The 13,747-nt window shown below is 53.1% G+C and overlaps 1 protein-coding gene across 1 annotated transcript in view; it reads left to right on the top strand.

The window, feature by feature from the left end:
* FBLN1 (fibulin 1) overlaps window positions 1–13,747 on the top strand; it is a 101,607-nt gene that overhangs the window by 86,209 nt on the left and 1,651 nt on the right. The gene's annotated exons all lie outside the window — the stretch shown is intronic.

Here is a 13,747-nt window from a genome sequence, read left to right as displayed (position 1 = left end):
TCTCCTAGCAATGCATCCCAAATTGGGTGGGGGGTGGGTCTCAACCACAGAAATGATGGTCCCACAATTCTGGAGACCAGGAGTCCAGACTCAGGGTGTCAGGGAGACGGTCAGGGCATGGGGAGGGGGTTGTTCTCCGTCTGCTCTGGGGGACGATCACCCAGGATCGCACCTGGCATCCCTTGACTCGATGGCAGTGAGTTTGTTTGTTTTTCTGGTTTGTTGTTGTTGTTGTTGTTTTAATGTCCCATCAGTTGGGGTGTTTCAACAAGATGAAGAAGCTCTGGGAGCACTCACTCATCTATGCCAGGGGATTTGGAAGACAGCTACTAGGTCAACTGACAGGAAGAGATCCATATTGGTGCCCATTCCAAAGAAAGGTGGCCCAACAGAATGCTCAGATGATAGAACAGTATCACTGACATCACATGCAAGTACAATTTTGCTGAAGATCATCCAACAACAATGGTTGCAGCAGTATATTAACAAGGAGCTACCAGAGGTTTGGGTCAGATTGAGAAGCGGATGTGCAAGAAGGGATATCATTGCTGATGTCAGATAGATCTTGGCTGAAAACAGAGATTACCAGAAAGATGCTTCCTTGTGTTTTATTGACTGGGCCGAGTCAATCGACTGTGTGGGTCATAACAAGCTGTGGAGAGCCTTGGGGAGAATGGCATGTAGACTTTGGCTCTGGCTGCAGGGGGACGTGGGGTGCGCATAGCAGGCCTGAAGAGGAAGCCGTAGGCAGGTCCCTGGGAGCTGGGGCGGGAAGAGAGAGGTGAGGAGCAGGCAGGGAGCTGAGAGTTGGGTGGTGTGAAGGGTGCCGAAGATCCTGAACAAGGAGCCTGATACTACATGCACCCTCGAGGGCTGGCACACCGAGAGGCCGGGTTTGGGGGAGGAGGCTGGGTCTGTGTTTGGGGTCTCAGCTTGAATGGAGTGCTATCTGGGGTGCTGTGAGTGGGGTGATGTGGGTATGGGCCTGGGACTCAGGAAGGTGGGGAGCTGAGTCTCCCAGAAAGGAGGAAACTTCTCTGGAACCTTCCTGAACACTGACCAGGCCTGGGTGGGGAAGTGGCTGGGTTCAAGGTCCTGGTCTTGGGCAGCCCTGCTTCTACCTCGACCCAGCTGCCCCATCGCAGACAACTCCCAATGAGAACAGAACGCTGCTCCGAGGGTGGTCAGCGCTGAGGCGCCTCTGGTGGACTTGAACTTCCAACCTTGCAGGTAGCAGTCCAGCTTGTCCACCGCATGAATCCCCCCACCCCCCAGACCACCAATGACAAGGCCACCAGCTTGACAGGGGAGAGGATGCTAGAAGAGATGCCCGTGGGGACCTTCGCTGTGGAAATGCCAGCGACCACGACACAGAGGGGAGGCGCGGTCATCCCCGGAAAGGACGCTGCCCACAGCTGCCCCGCCCACAGTAGGCGGTGCGGGATGCGCCTGCGTGAGAGACGGACAGCGGGCGGTTTTGCTGAGACAAGTCGGGCAACATTTGGTATTTGAACTATGCTGCTCCACCAGCACCTGTTCTCACCTGAGTGTCTCTCGGACTGATGGAAAAGATGAGACCTCGGGAACGCAAGTCCGCCCTCTGCCAATTAGGGCAGAACCATTCGGAAAATTGCAAATGCCTCGCCGCCCGTCTGCCCTGGGTGTACGGCCAGGCTAAGGGCTGGAAGGGGGTCCTGTGGTGGCACAGACGGTGGAGTGCTTGCTGGACGACGAACTGCGAGGTCGGTAGTTTCAGCCTACCCCGGGGTGCCTCAGAAGAAAGGCCCGGCGATCCGCTGCTGCTGGTGCCGCTGTCCGAGGCTGTCCAAGTGGTCACAGTGACTCTACACACAGTGGGACAAAGCCTGGCCTGGTCATTTTCATGGTCAGTGGTGTGCGGGAGTCCGTTGTTGCAGCAGCCACCGTGCACACACCGAGTGTCTTCCAGGGAAGGACGGTTCCTTCTGTTGCCATGGCGCCCAGTTCAAAGGCCTCTCCCAGCAACTACCTGGGGGTGGGGTGGGCTGGGGCTCCGCCCCTAAGGCTGTATCAGGCAGCGTTCTGTTTCAGGAGCAGTTGGTTTCCATTGGGGACATTCTGGGAGGAGGTCACCAGGCTTGTCTTTGTCTGGAAGCTCTGCTGACTCCTGTCCACCACTAGTGGACCTGCCAGCGTTTGGAATCTCAGTGACTTTAGCATCCAGCATCACAGCAACATGTGGGCAGGTGGGGGTGGAGCTCATATCCTCCCCCGCTTCTCAAGGGTGGGTGTCTCTCCCCCCTGTGGAATGGAGGTGGCCTGGATGAAGCAATGGCACAGGGGGACCGGCCAGTCCCCACCCCTGCCCCTGTCTGGGGGGCTTCTTTCCTGGCCACCCCTCCTTGGACTCTGTATGCTCTCTCCTCTTCAAGTGGGGCTGGGCCTGCAGTGAAGAAGGGCTCCCATCAAGGTCAGCAGAGATCTGGGCCATGGCGTCTTCCTGGTTGGCCGCCACATTTGCAATAAGTAAGACCACTTGGCTCTCCTGAGCCCCCAGCGTCTCTGTTCCAGGGACTTAGCTGCACCTTCAGGTTTACCAATCACCGTTCTCCCTGCCCCCCACCTCGCCCCACCCCCCAGTGGCCACCCAGGGAAGCCAAGCGCTCCTTTTCTTCTGCCCCTTGGTCAACACCCCTGAGAACGCCATCAGCCTTGACCATGCCCATTCAGTCCCTGGATTTTCGTTTGGGGTCATAATGCCCAACGTTGTGAACTATGCACGGGAGAGCTGCGTGCTACATGTGGCGAGTGCACTGGACTGCTCACCGAAAGGCCAGAGGTTCAAGTCCCCTCTGATGTGCCAGAGAAGAAAAGGCCTGCAATCTGCTTTGGGGAAAAACGGCCCCTGAGCTGAGAACCGCACCAAGCACATCCTCCTCTCACACCCAATGAGGTGTGAGAGCCGACAGCGGCTGGCTCCTGTGGGTGAAATCTATGTCAAAGGGCTGGCCACTTGGTTTTAAATATATACATAGAAAAAGCCTAGACTCGTGTCCAAGGCGGTGAAATGTTGCCTGGTTTTACAACAGGCTTCCCGAACCCGCTGTTGACAACCCTGTGGAGCATGATTCTCCCGTGGCACGCAGGGTGTCACCACGAGTCAGCCGCAACTGTGGTGGCAATGGCCACGTTGGTTCGTTCACTCAACAACCATCTATGGAGTCTCTCCTAGGGGCCAGGCTCAGAGCAAGGACCGACTTTGTCCCGAGCATACAGAGCAGCCCACGAAGACCTGGCCACGGGCCTGATGTTGAAGCGGAGAGGCAAATGGTCACTAAGAAAGCTGGTGACTCCGGGTAGGCGCTGACGGCTCTGGACTCCTCTTTTGGTGGTGACGTGTGGCTGTTCCGTTGTAACAGTCTGCCCTTTGCCCTTCCAAACACCAGCCCTGGTCCCATCAGATCTCATCCCTTAAATCGTCCTTTTTTTTGGCCAGAGACTCTTCTACCCTCTGTCCGTGAGACTTGCAGGACGTGTGAGTTGAACCCTGAGCTTCAGCGAGGGAGGGTGACTTGTGCAAGGCCACACAGGCAGTCAGTGGCAGGGCCACAGAGGAAGCCAAGGCTCTGACTCCCGGTTCTCAGAAGAGCCTGAATTTCTCATGGTCAGAGTCCCTGCAGATGTGTGGCTTCCCCCACATCATTTGAAAGCACCGGTGGCCTATCACACTCAGCGGCAGGCAGCAGAAGCTGAGGGTAGCCCTGGAGCCCAGGAGTGCAGACTATGGCCCCTGTGAGGTGACAAAGCTCTCCAAGGCCCCGCTCCTGGATCCCCGAACGTCAGCTGCAACTTATAAAGTGGAGGCAAGACGTGAAGGTGAAGTGCCCGAGGGGTCTGCATTTTTCAAAGGGGGAAAAAAGGCTTAATTATATCTTTAAGAGGCACAGACACGTCGGCTGGAGACTACTAGCAGTGTCTGAGGCCCGGAGCAGGAATGCCTCGGACAAGGATTTGGAAGATTAATGCCGTTGAACTCAGCATCTTGGCCCTTAAAAAAAAATTTTTTTTTTAAACATTTTTCCTGGGGCTTCTGGCAAGGCAGAGCGGTAGACACTCCAGCAGGTCGGCCGGACGAGCACGCCAGGCAGGGTGGGGGCGCGTCTTGCTGCCCAAGCCTGCCAGGGCCCCTGTCTCTACAAGAAGACCGACAGAGTTACATAGCCTTTCTGCTGTGGCGCCTCCAGGACTCACCCCCCTTCCCTCGGCTTCCCTCCCTCCCTCACCCGTCTCACTCCTTTCTTCTTCCCCCTTCGTCCTACTCCATACACGGGCCCTGCCCAGCCCCGGGATATGGACAGGCGGAGCAGAGAGGAGCACAGTGCACAGGCTGCCCCTGACCAGGGGGGCTACTGACCTTGGCAGATGCAGTGTCACAGTGCTCAGGGCCGAGGTAGCAGGTGACATAAAGGACGGCCAGGGCGGCTCGTCCAAGATGAGATGAGCCCGGTGTCCAGCTTGCACAAGATGGCAAGTGGGGCCATTGGGTGGGTGGAACTTGGCCCCCAGGAGGCTTCCTACTGGCTATGATGTCACTTACGGGCGACAAATGTCCCCTACCCCTCCCTCCCTCTCTCCCTCCCTCCCCCTCCTCCCCCTCCCTCTCCCTATTCCCCATTCTTTCTTTTCTCCCTCCTTCCCTGTCCCTCCTCTTCTCCCTCTGTCCCTCACCCCTCCCTCCCATTTTTTAATGTAGCAGAGGTTTCTGGTAGCTCCAATAGGAGGCTGGTCTAGAATGGGCAGTGGGGAGGAAGCCAGGAGGCTGCTGGCCCAGCTTCCTGTTTTGGTGAGACTGGTGAGGTGTGGGGCCCTCCGGAGCAGCCCTTTACCTCCCCCTTCAACCTCATCTCCTGCCCATCTCGAGCCAAGCTCAACATTACTACCAGAACTCATCTGAAACTTCAGGCCTTTGGCTTTGCAACATGCCCTTCTTACTTCCTTGATCTCTACTCGTTTTTCAACCTCCACCCTACATGTTGGCTCCTCTGTAGAACCTTCCTTGTGCAGAGTAGCTTTTACTGGATGGATAGTTGGGAGAGCTGTGAGTGATGGTGGATGGACAGATGGATGGATGGATAGATGGATGGATGGATGACTAGAGAGGTGGCTGGAAGGATGAGTGGATGGACAGATGGATGAGTAAATGGATAAATGTGAGTGGATGGATAGATGGAGGAATGGCTCTGGGTAGATAACTAGATGGGTGGATGGATTATTGCACAGAAAGCTGTGAAGAAAGAGGTGTCTTGGGAGAAATGCTAGGTTCGGTCCAGCTGAAGGCAAGGGCGTGGAAGTTATGCTTGAACTAGCCTGAAAGGGGAGAACACAGGTCACCCCCATGGGAGCTCGGGGGAAGCATGGCCAGGCTGCAGGCTCAGGGGCAGGGGCATAGAATGGGTGTGGCCTGGGAGGGGTCCTGGTTTAAGTGTAGTTGTGGTGGCTGTCAGGTGTCATCGAGCTGGTCTGACCCAGAGCTGGGATGAGTTGGAGCGTCCGCCTGGAGTTGAGGTCCGAGGGGACAGCTTGAGAAGCTGATTTCGGGAAGGGGTGGGGGAGGACACGCACGCTTTGAGCATCTGCTGTAGGTGCCCCTGGGCCGCCGCCTTCTGTTCTCAGTGCCGGCATCTGCCCGGCCGTCCTCGTTAAATGCAGAGCTACTGAGAGAGCCCCAGGCCCAGTGTGGGCAGCATCAGCCATGCAGCCAGCGCAGCCCAGCCCCTGTCTCCCGTCCCCTCGTCACCAAAGTCCAGCCTTCTCTGTGAGTGTTTCTCTCCTTTGCCCACTTAGCTGTCTGCAGCCTGGCTCGTTAGCATGCAGGCCTCGTCTTTAGCCATAAAGAAACTGAACTTCCGGAAAGGCCTTCATAATGTATTGCGATGCCAACCATTTCCCGCACATTCAGGGCGTCCCTTGAAACTGTTTTAAGATGCACACTTTTCGACAGTTAATACGTGTTCTCATCGCCAGTCATCCTGGACCCCAGCCCGGCGTTACCTGGAAATCTTACCATACTAATACCGGAGCGCTTCTTCCTATGCTAGCTCCATCTGTGAAGGAGCCTAGGGGGCACAGTGGGTGACAGGTTGGGCTGCGAACCACAAAGTCAGCAGTTCGAACCGACCGGTCTTAAGAGAAAGACTTGGCTTTCTCCTCCTGTAAAGAGTTACAGTCTCAGAAACCCACAGGGGCAGTTCTGCTCTGTCCTATAGGGTCGCTGTGAGTCAGGACTGATTCAATGGCAGTGAGTTTTATCATTTCTGCCACTGCCTTCCCATCAGTATGTCGTATTGTGGTGGCTTGCGTGTTGCTGTGGTGCCGGAAGCTATGCTATCAGTGTTTCGGATACCACCATGCTCATCCATGGAAGTCAGGCTACATTGGAACTTACCGATGAAATGGTAAGGAAGAAATGCCAGGCGGTCCACTTCCCGAGATCAATGAAAAGTCAATGAACACCCTATGGATGACAACAGAACATTGCCTTCTTGTTCGTCCAGGTAGACTAGAGAAACAAATCCAGGGAGGCGCATATGTGTGTAAGAAAGAGTTTTTTATAAAAAAGCAATTGTATATTGAGAAAACATCCCAGCCCAGTCAGGATCAAGTCCGTAAGTCCGATATTAGCCCATATGCGCGATACCGAACTACAAATTCCTCTTCAGACTCACGAAACACATGCCATGAGGCTGAATGCAGGAAGACTACAGGCTAGTGGGTGGAAAGTCTTGCGGATCCAGCGGCGGTGTGAGCCTCTTAGCACTTGCAGGGGTCTCCACATGGCTCCTCCGCCTCCAGAGTTCTGGCTGCATCAGCATAGCGCTATCAGGCCGGTTGTCGTCCTCAATAATGTCTTGCAGGGAGTGAGCTCGTGTCTCCCCTCCAGCAAGCTATTTATCTCTTTAGCGCCTCCAAATGAGGTCATCAAGCTGTGACTTGATTGACAGGCTAAACTCCACCCCTTCACTCTTAAGAGCCTCACATGGACAAGATTATGGAACCACTACAACTTCTATGCTGCTGGACGACAATTCCCGTCATTTGGAAGACTCACAAAATACACAATAGCCACAGTAAGGAACCTGCGCCAACCAGCATCCTGAAGGTAGCTCAGGCCCAGGCAAGCAGGAATTCCCATAGGATTCGCCAGGATTGCAACTCAAAGCTTGACGGCGACTTCCGTTCTCTTTCAGCTTGAAAATGCACAGCATTTCTTCCCCTTTGGGTTTTCCAACTCCAGCTCTCTGCGCACCCCAATAGAGTGCTTGACTTGGCCTTCTCCAGCTGCCCTTTGAAATGGTTCGGTTCCGCTCTTCCTCCCATTTGCTTTAGCTACTCTGCGTTCAAGCGCAAGTTTCAGAGTCTCTCCTGGTCCCACTCTGGCCTTTTCTCTCTTTCCTGCCTTGTTAATGAGCTTCTGCTTTCTTCCTGGACAATGTTCTCGAGGTCGCCCCGCAGCTCATCTGGTCTCCTGTCGACAGTGCTCAGTGCGTCCACTCTGTCCTCCAGATGGTCTCCAGAGTCATCTGGGATGTAGTCAAGGTGGCGCTGAGCTCTTGTGGACTTTAAGGTGTTTTCCTGCTTCAACCTGAATTTGCCTGTGAACCTTTGATGATTTGTTCCATGGTTGGCCCCTGGCCTTGTTTGGGCTGCTGATACTGAGCTTTTCCATGGCCTCTTCCCACGGGCGTAGTCGATTTGATTTCTGTGTGTTCCATCTGGAGGAGTCCGCTTCTCCAATTGCTTTTTGTGTTGGTGGAAAAAAGCTATTTGCGATGAACCAGTCGTGGGTCTTGCAAAATCCTGTCATGTGCTCCCGCGCTTTATTCCCACCACCAAGGCCGTGTTTTCCAACGATTGATCTCTCCTCTGTGTTTCCAACGTTTACATTCCCGTCACCAGTAATTATCCATGCGTCCTGCTTCCATGTTGATCAGTTTCAGACGGAAGATGTTGGTAGGATTCTTCTTCACTGGTTTTAGGGGTTGATACATGAGCTTGACCATGAACGGGTCCGCCTCGGAGATGTAGAGACAGCATCCTTGCAAGAGAGCCCTTGAAATGTCCTTGTTGACAATGAATGTGACGCTATGCTTCATGAATGTGTCCTTCCCGGCACAGTAAACCATAGGTTTGTCTGTTTCAGGGTGTCCAGTGCCCGTCCATTTCAGCTCACCAATCTCCAGGCCGCCCATCGTTCTGTGTTCCATTTCATTTTTGATGACTTCCAATTGTTCCCTATTCATGCTTTGTACGCGCCACTTTCTGGTTACGAACGGACGTTTGCACCTGCTTCTCCTCACTTTGAGCCAGGCTGCCTCATCAGCAAAGGAAGGTCTCGGCGGATGGTTCGGCTTCGTCCATGTTGTCCATGGCCCTCGGAGGAGGAGGAGGAGGCAGCTCTTCCCCAGCCCTGTATTGAGTGCCTTCCTCCTCTTCCGGCATGACATGGGACAGTGTAGCACCACTATCCACAGCGTTTTCAAGGCTAATCCCTCAGAAATGAGCCATGTCTTTCTTCTCCCTCGTCTGTTCTTACCCCACTGGAACCCGCTCACCATGGGCAACTGCTGGGATTTGACTCATGAGTGACCGGATGGGGATACTTCCAGCAACACAGCAACACATTAGCCACCACAGTATGACGAGGTCCAGATAAGTAAAGACAGCGATGTGTGCACACATTTATATGTACGCATGTGCACACACGTGTTTTTGTTGTTGAGGGCTGTCTAGTCGATTCCGACTACCAGTCACCCCCGTGTGACTCGGTAAGGCTGTCCCATAGGGTTTCCTGGGCTGTGAGCTCCATAGGGGCAGACCATAAGCCTTTCCCCCACCAAACTACCCGGTAGGTTTGAACCACCAACCGTTTGGACAGCAGCCAAGCACTTAACCGCGGTGTGACCAAGGATGTCATTTAAAAAAAAACCTTTTAAGTCAACAGCTGATTGCCACCCGGGTTCTTAGCTATACAAGGGGACTTCAAGACGTGCATGGGCAAATGGAACAAAACAATCGTGGGTGTCTTTGCCACAGGTCTCACTCCGCTGGCCGCTCCTTGCTAGTCACATATTCTGTCATTGTGCGCTGGCCTGCGGCTCTGCTGTGAGGTGCCGCCGAGGCAGCACCAACCCAGAGCGAGGGACCCCAGGCACAGCAGAAAGACTCCCTGCCCTGGCCAGTGCCAGCCTCACAATCCGTTCCTGTGTTTGAGACCCTGGTCGCCGCCACTGGGTCAGTTCACCTCGTGGAAGGTCTTCCTTGACGCTGCCGACCCTCGGCTTTCTTTGCCAAGCATGATGTCCTTCTCCAGGGACAGGTCAGTCCTCATGTCCAAGGTACCCGAGACAAAGTCTCACCATCCTTGCATCTGAGGAACATTCTGACTGTACTTCTTCCAAGACTGATCTGCTTCTGCTTCTGGCAAGTCCACGGTGTAACTCCGTGTTCTTCACCAACCCCCTAATTCAAATGCATCCATTCGTCCTCTGGCTTTCTTGCTGTCCAGCTTCCATGTGCATATGAAGAGACTAGAAACACCACAGCTTGCGCTAGGTGGACCCGAGTCCCCGAGCGACATCTCTGCTCCTCATCACTTTAAGAAGAGGGCTGGTGCAGCCGAGTGACCCACTGCAGTGCATCTCTGGACTTCTTGCTTGCTGTTGCCGTGGACATTGATGGGGGAGTCAAGTAACTCACAAGCTGGACAACTTCACTCTTGCCTCCTTTTAGCATGACGCTGCTTGTTGGTCCAGTTGTAGGATTCGGGTCACCTCGATGTTGAAGTGTAAGCCGCACTGAAGGCTGTCGATTGTGCGCTTCTCCAGCAAAGGCTGCAGGACATCTACGCACTCCAGCCAGCTGAACTCACTGCCCCAGAGTCCATCCTGACTCCTAAGCAACCCCTTAGCACAGGGTAGAACTGTCCCTGCGGGTTTCTGAGACTGTCACTCTTCATGAGGGTAGAACGCTTCGCCTTTCTTCCGAGGAGCAGCTGGGGATTTTGAACTGCTGACCATGTGGCTAGCAGCCCAGCGCGTAACCGCTGTGCCCCCGGGGCTCCATTCCAGGTGGCTAAAGAGTCTCCTCCAATCCCGATGCTGCGTTCTTTGTGTGGTCTAGCTTCCGAGATGATTTGTTGGCACGAATAAGTGTGGTGACAAGGCACAACCCCGATGCACACCTTTTCTGATCCTGAGCCGTGCAGCTTCCACTGTTCTGTTCAAACAGCTGCCTCTTGGTCTGTGTACAGGTTCTGCGTGAGCACAGTCAAGCGGTCTGGATTTCCCTTTCTTCAAGCTGTTACCCATTATGTTGTTGGCATGCAGAGTTGAATGCCTCTGCATAGTCCCTAAAACCCAGGCCAGGATCTTTCTATACTCTCCGCTTTCAGCCAGGATCCATCTGATGTCAGCTCTCGTCCCACAGCCTCTACGGAATCCAGCTTGAATATCTGGCAATTCCCTGTTGATGCAGCTGGTTTTTCATTCTCTTTCGCATAATTACGCATAATATAATTGCATGTGATACTAATGGTATTGCCTGATAATTTTGCTAGACCTCCTTTCTTGGGAACAGTCGCACAGGTGGGGATCTCTTCCAGTCAGTTGGGCAGGTAGCTGTCTTCCAGATTCATTGGCACAGACAAGAAGTACTTCCTTGCAGAGCTGCATCTGTTGGTTGAAACGTCTCCATTGTTACTCTGTCAAGGCCTTCATTGTAGCTTGGGCTCCTTCCTGTCATACACCCGTTCTCCTTCACACGCGGACTCCTGTTTGTCAGCCAATTCCTTTTGTTACCATGACTCTGTATTCCTTCCATTTTCTTTTGATGCTTTGTGTGCTACGCAATATCTTAACCATAAACAAGAAACCCTACTGCTGTCGGGTCCATTCTAACTCAGAGCAGCCTCACATCGCGTTTCTGAGACTGTAAATCTTTATGAAAGCAGACAGCCTCGTCTTTCTCCTTGGAAGTGGCTGGTGGGTTTGAACTGCCCACCTTGTGCTTAGCAGCCCAACGCTCACCCAACAGCAGTATCAGAGCTTATCTCCTACCCATAGAATCCTTCAGTGTGGCAGTTCGAGGCTTGAATTGTTTCCTCAGTTCAGTCAGCTTAAGATGTGCCAAGCATGTTCTTCCCTCTGGGATTTCTAACTCCAGGTCTTCAACGTTCCATTATATGTGCATGTGGATCTTTGTGGTGTACCAGATGTGTCTGTGTATATAATGTGTGCACGTACAGTATACTTTATATGCATATATGGGTATACTTTTGGAGAAAGATGGGGCTTTCTACTCTCGGAGAGAGTCACAGTCTTGGAAACTCACAGGGGCAGTACTACCTGGTCCTATAGGGTCACTATGAGTTGGTATTAACTCAATGGCGGTGAGTGAGGGAGATGGATTCACTGTATGTGCCCGTGTGTGTACCTGTCTAGTACAATATATATGCACCTGGATGTGTGTATGCTATGTGTGTTTAATGTGTGTCCAGGTATATATGTATAGTGTATGATATGTGCTTGTGTATATGTACGTGTATAATATATACCATATGTGCACATATGTGTGTGTATACTCATTGTGCCCACGTGTAGTGGTTATGCGTTGGGCTGCTATCTGAAAGGTCTGCAGTTTCAAAACCACCGGCCACCCCACAGGAGAAAGATGGGGCTTTCTACTCCTGGGAAGAGTTACAGTCTGAGAAACCCTCAGGGCAGTTCTAGCCTGTCCTACAGGGTCACTGTGAGTCAAAATCTACTCAATGGCAGTGAATTTTAAATGTGTACCTGTATAGTGCAATATACACTATATCATCACTATACACTTGATTATATGTGCATGTGTATCTGCATAATGTGCTATGTGTGCACATGTATGTGTATCTGTCTAGGACACTATATATGCACAAGCCTGTGTGTACTATATGTGCCCATGTATGTATGTGTGCACCATATTCTGTATGCGCTCATGTATGTGTGTCTGTCTAATGCACTATATGTATATATACATGTGTAGCAGCCTAATACACTATATGTGTACATGCAGGTGTATACTATCTGTGCCTGTGTGTATCCATATAGTACGTTATATATGCACATGTTTGTGGACTATGTATGCCATGCATGTGTATCTGTATCGTATATGATATGTGCTTATGTATCTGTATAGTACACTGTATATACACACATGCATATATGTAGAGTGTGTGCTTATGTATCTGTGTGGCATACTACATGTGCACATGTGTGTGTGTGTACATATATGTCCAGGGGCAGGGGAAGTCTCTGGATTCAGGACCCCCGGCGCACACTGCCCAGGAGGGAGGGCACTGCTGGCACCTGAATGTGGTGACCCCACATCTTTGCCAGGAGTTGAACTCGGTCATGGGCACTCCCAGGAGACATAACTGTGGTGTCATCGCTGGGCGGCAGGCAGAGAAAGGGTGCTGACAGCCGCTTATCTCCCCATCAGTGGTGTTGAAGCCCCTGTTTGCTCAGAGAACAGCGGAGAACTGCCTGGAATTCCACCCCCACTGCTGTAGCCGTGCCCCGGGCATTCCGTTTCTGAAACAGAAGCTCTGAGAGCAAAGGGGGAGGACACCGCATCCCCCCACCCCCTCTACTCCCTCCTCTTCCTGAGCATGAACTTGATGTTGTGGGCGGGGAGCTGCCAGGTTCTCCCCACATTGGCTGGAGAGGCTGCTCTGAGCAGCCTGCATCCCCGAGGGTCTGGGGTATCCCCCACAGGGGCAGTGCCCACTAGGGGGTGAGTCCTCAGGTGGCAAGTAAGCTGCAGCACTTGGCCAAGAGCTGCCTGGGCTCTGGAAGGTCCCATTGGTACTTGAGATTGGGACTGAGATGGGCACTTGGCGCATGAGGAGTCTGGTGTTAAGGCATGAGCAGCAGTGGGCACTCTGTCCTCAACTCGGGACAGGCGCCAGCATGGGAGAATGTGGCAGGAGGGCAGGCTGTCAATCCTACTGTGAACTTTAGGTGAAGGGTCACACTTTCCCAGCATGGTCCAACCTGCTTTGTTTCACGTCTCTGATGGCAGGTGCCACCATGACCCCTCATTCACCCCACTTCCCCCCTGTGTCTCCCACTTCCATTCCCCCTCCTGTCCTCAAACCCAAACCAAACGCTGTCCCCAAGTTGATTCTGACTTGCCGAGACCCCATTGGTCAGACTAGACCTGCCCCTGTGAGTTCCCACAATCTTTACAGGAGTAGAAAGCCTCATTTTTCTCCTGAGGAGCAGCTGGTGGTTTTGAATTGATGACCTTGCGGTTAGCAACATAACTTGTAAACCCCATGGCTGCTTCTTTCCTCACCCAAACTCACCACCGTCAAGTTGATTCTGGCTCATAGCGACCCCCTCGCGCAGGGTAGCACCGCCCCTGTGGGTTTCCAAGACTGTAACTCTTGACTGGGAATAGACGGCCTCAACTTTCCCCCACGGAGTGGCTGGTGGTTTCCGCCTGCTGACCATGTGGTTAGCCGCCCACAGGCCACCCAGGCTCCCCTTCTTTCCCAGCCCCTCCGAATCGGTCCTTGAGTTGACGATGCCCTCCTTATCTCAGATGGGTGGTGACATAGTGGTTATGTGTTGGGCTGCTTGCCACAAGATCAACAGTTCAAAGCCACCAGCTGCTCTGTGGAAGAAAGATGAGGCTTTCTACTCCTGTAAAGATTGTGGGAACCTGCAGA

Source organism: Echinops telfairi, unplaced genomic scaffold (genome assembly GCF_000313985.2).
Source record: "Echinops telfairi isolate 266 unplaced genomic scaffold, ASM31398v2 ScPeMD7_2;HRSCAF=8, whole genome shotgun sequence".
NCBI classification, from domain to species: Eukaryota; Metazoa; Chordata; class Mammalia; order Afrosoricida; family Tenrecidae; genus Echinops; species Echinops telfairi.
Note: the sequence above shows the minus strand (reverse complement) of the source record. Positions and strands in the feature narration are given on the sequence as shown.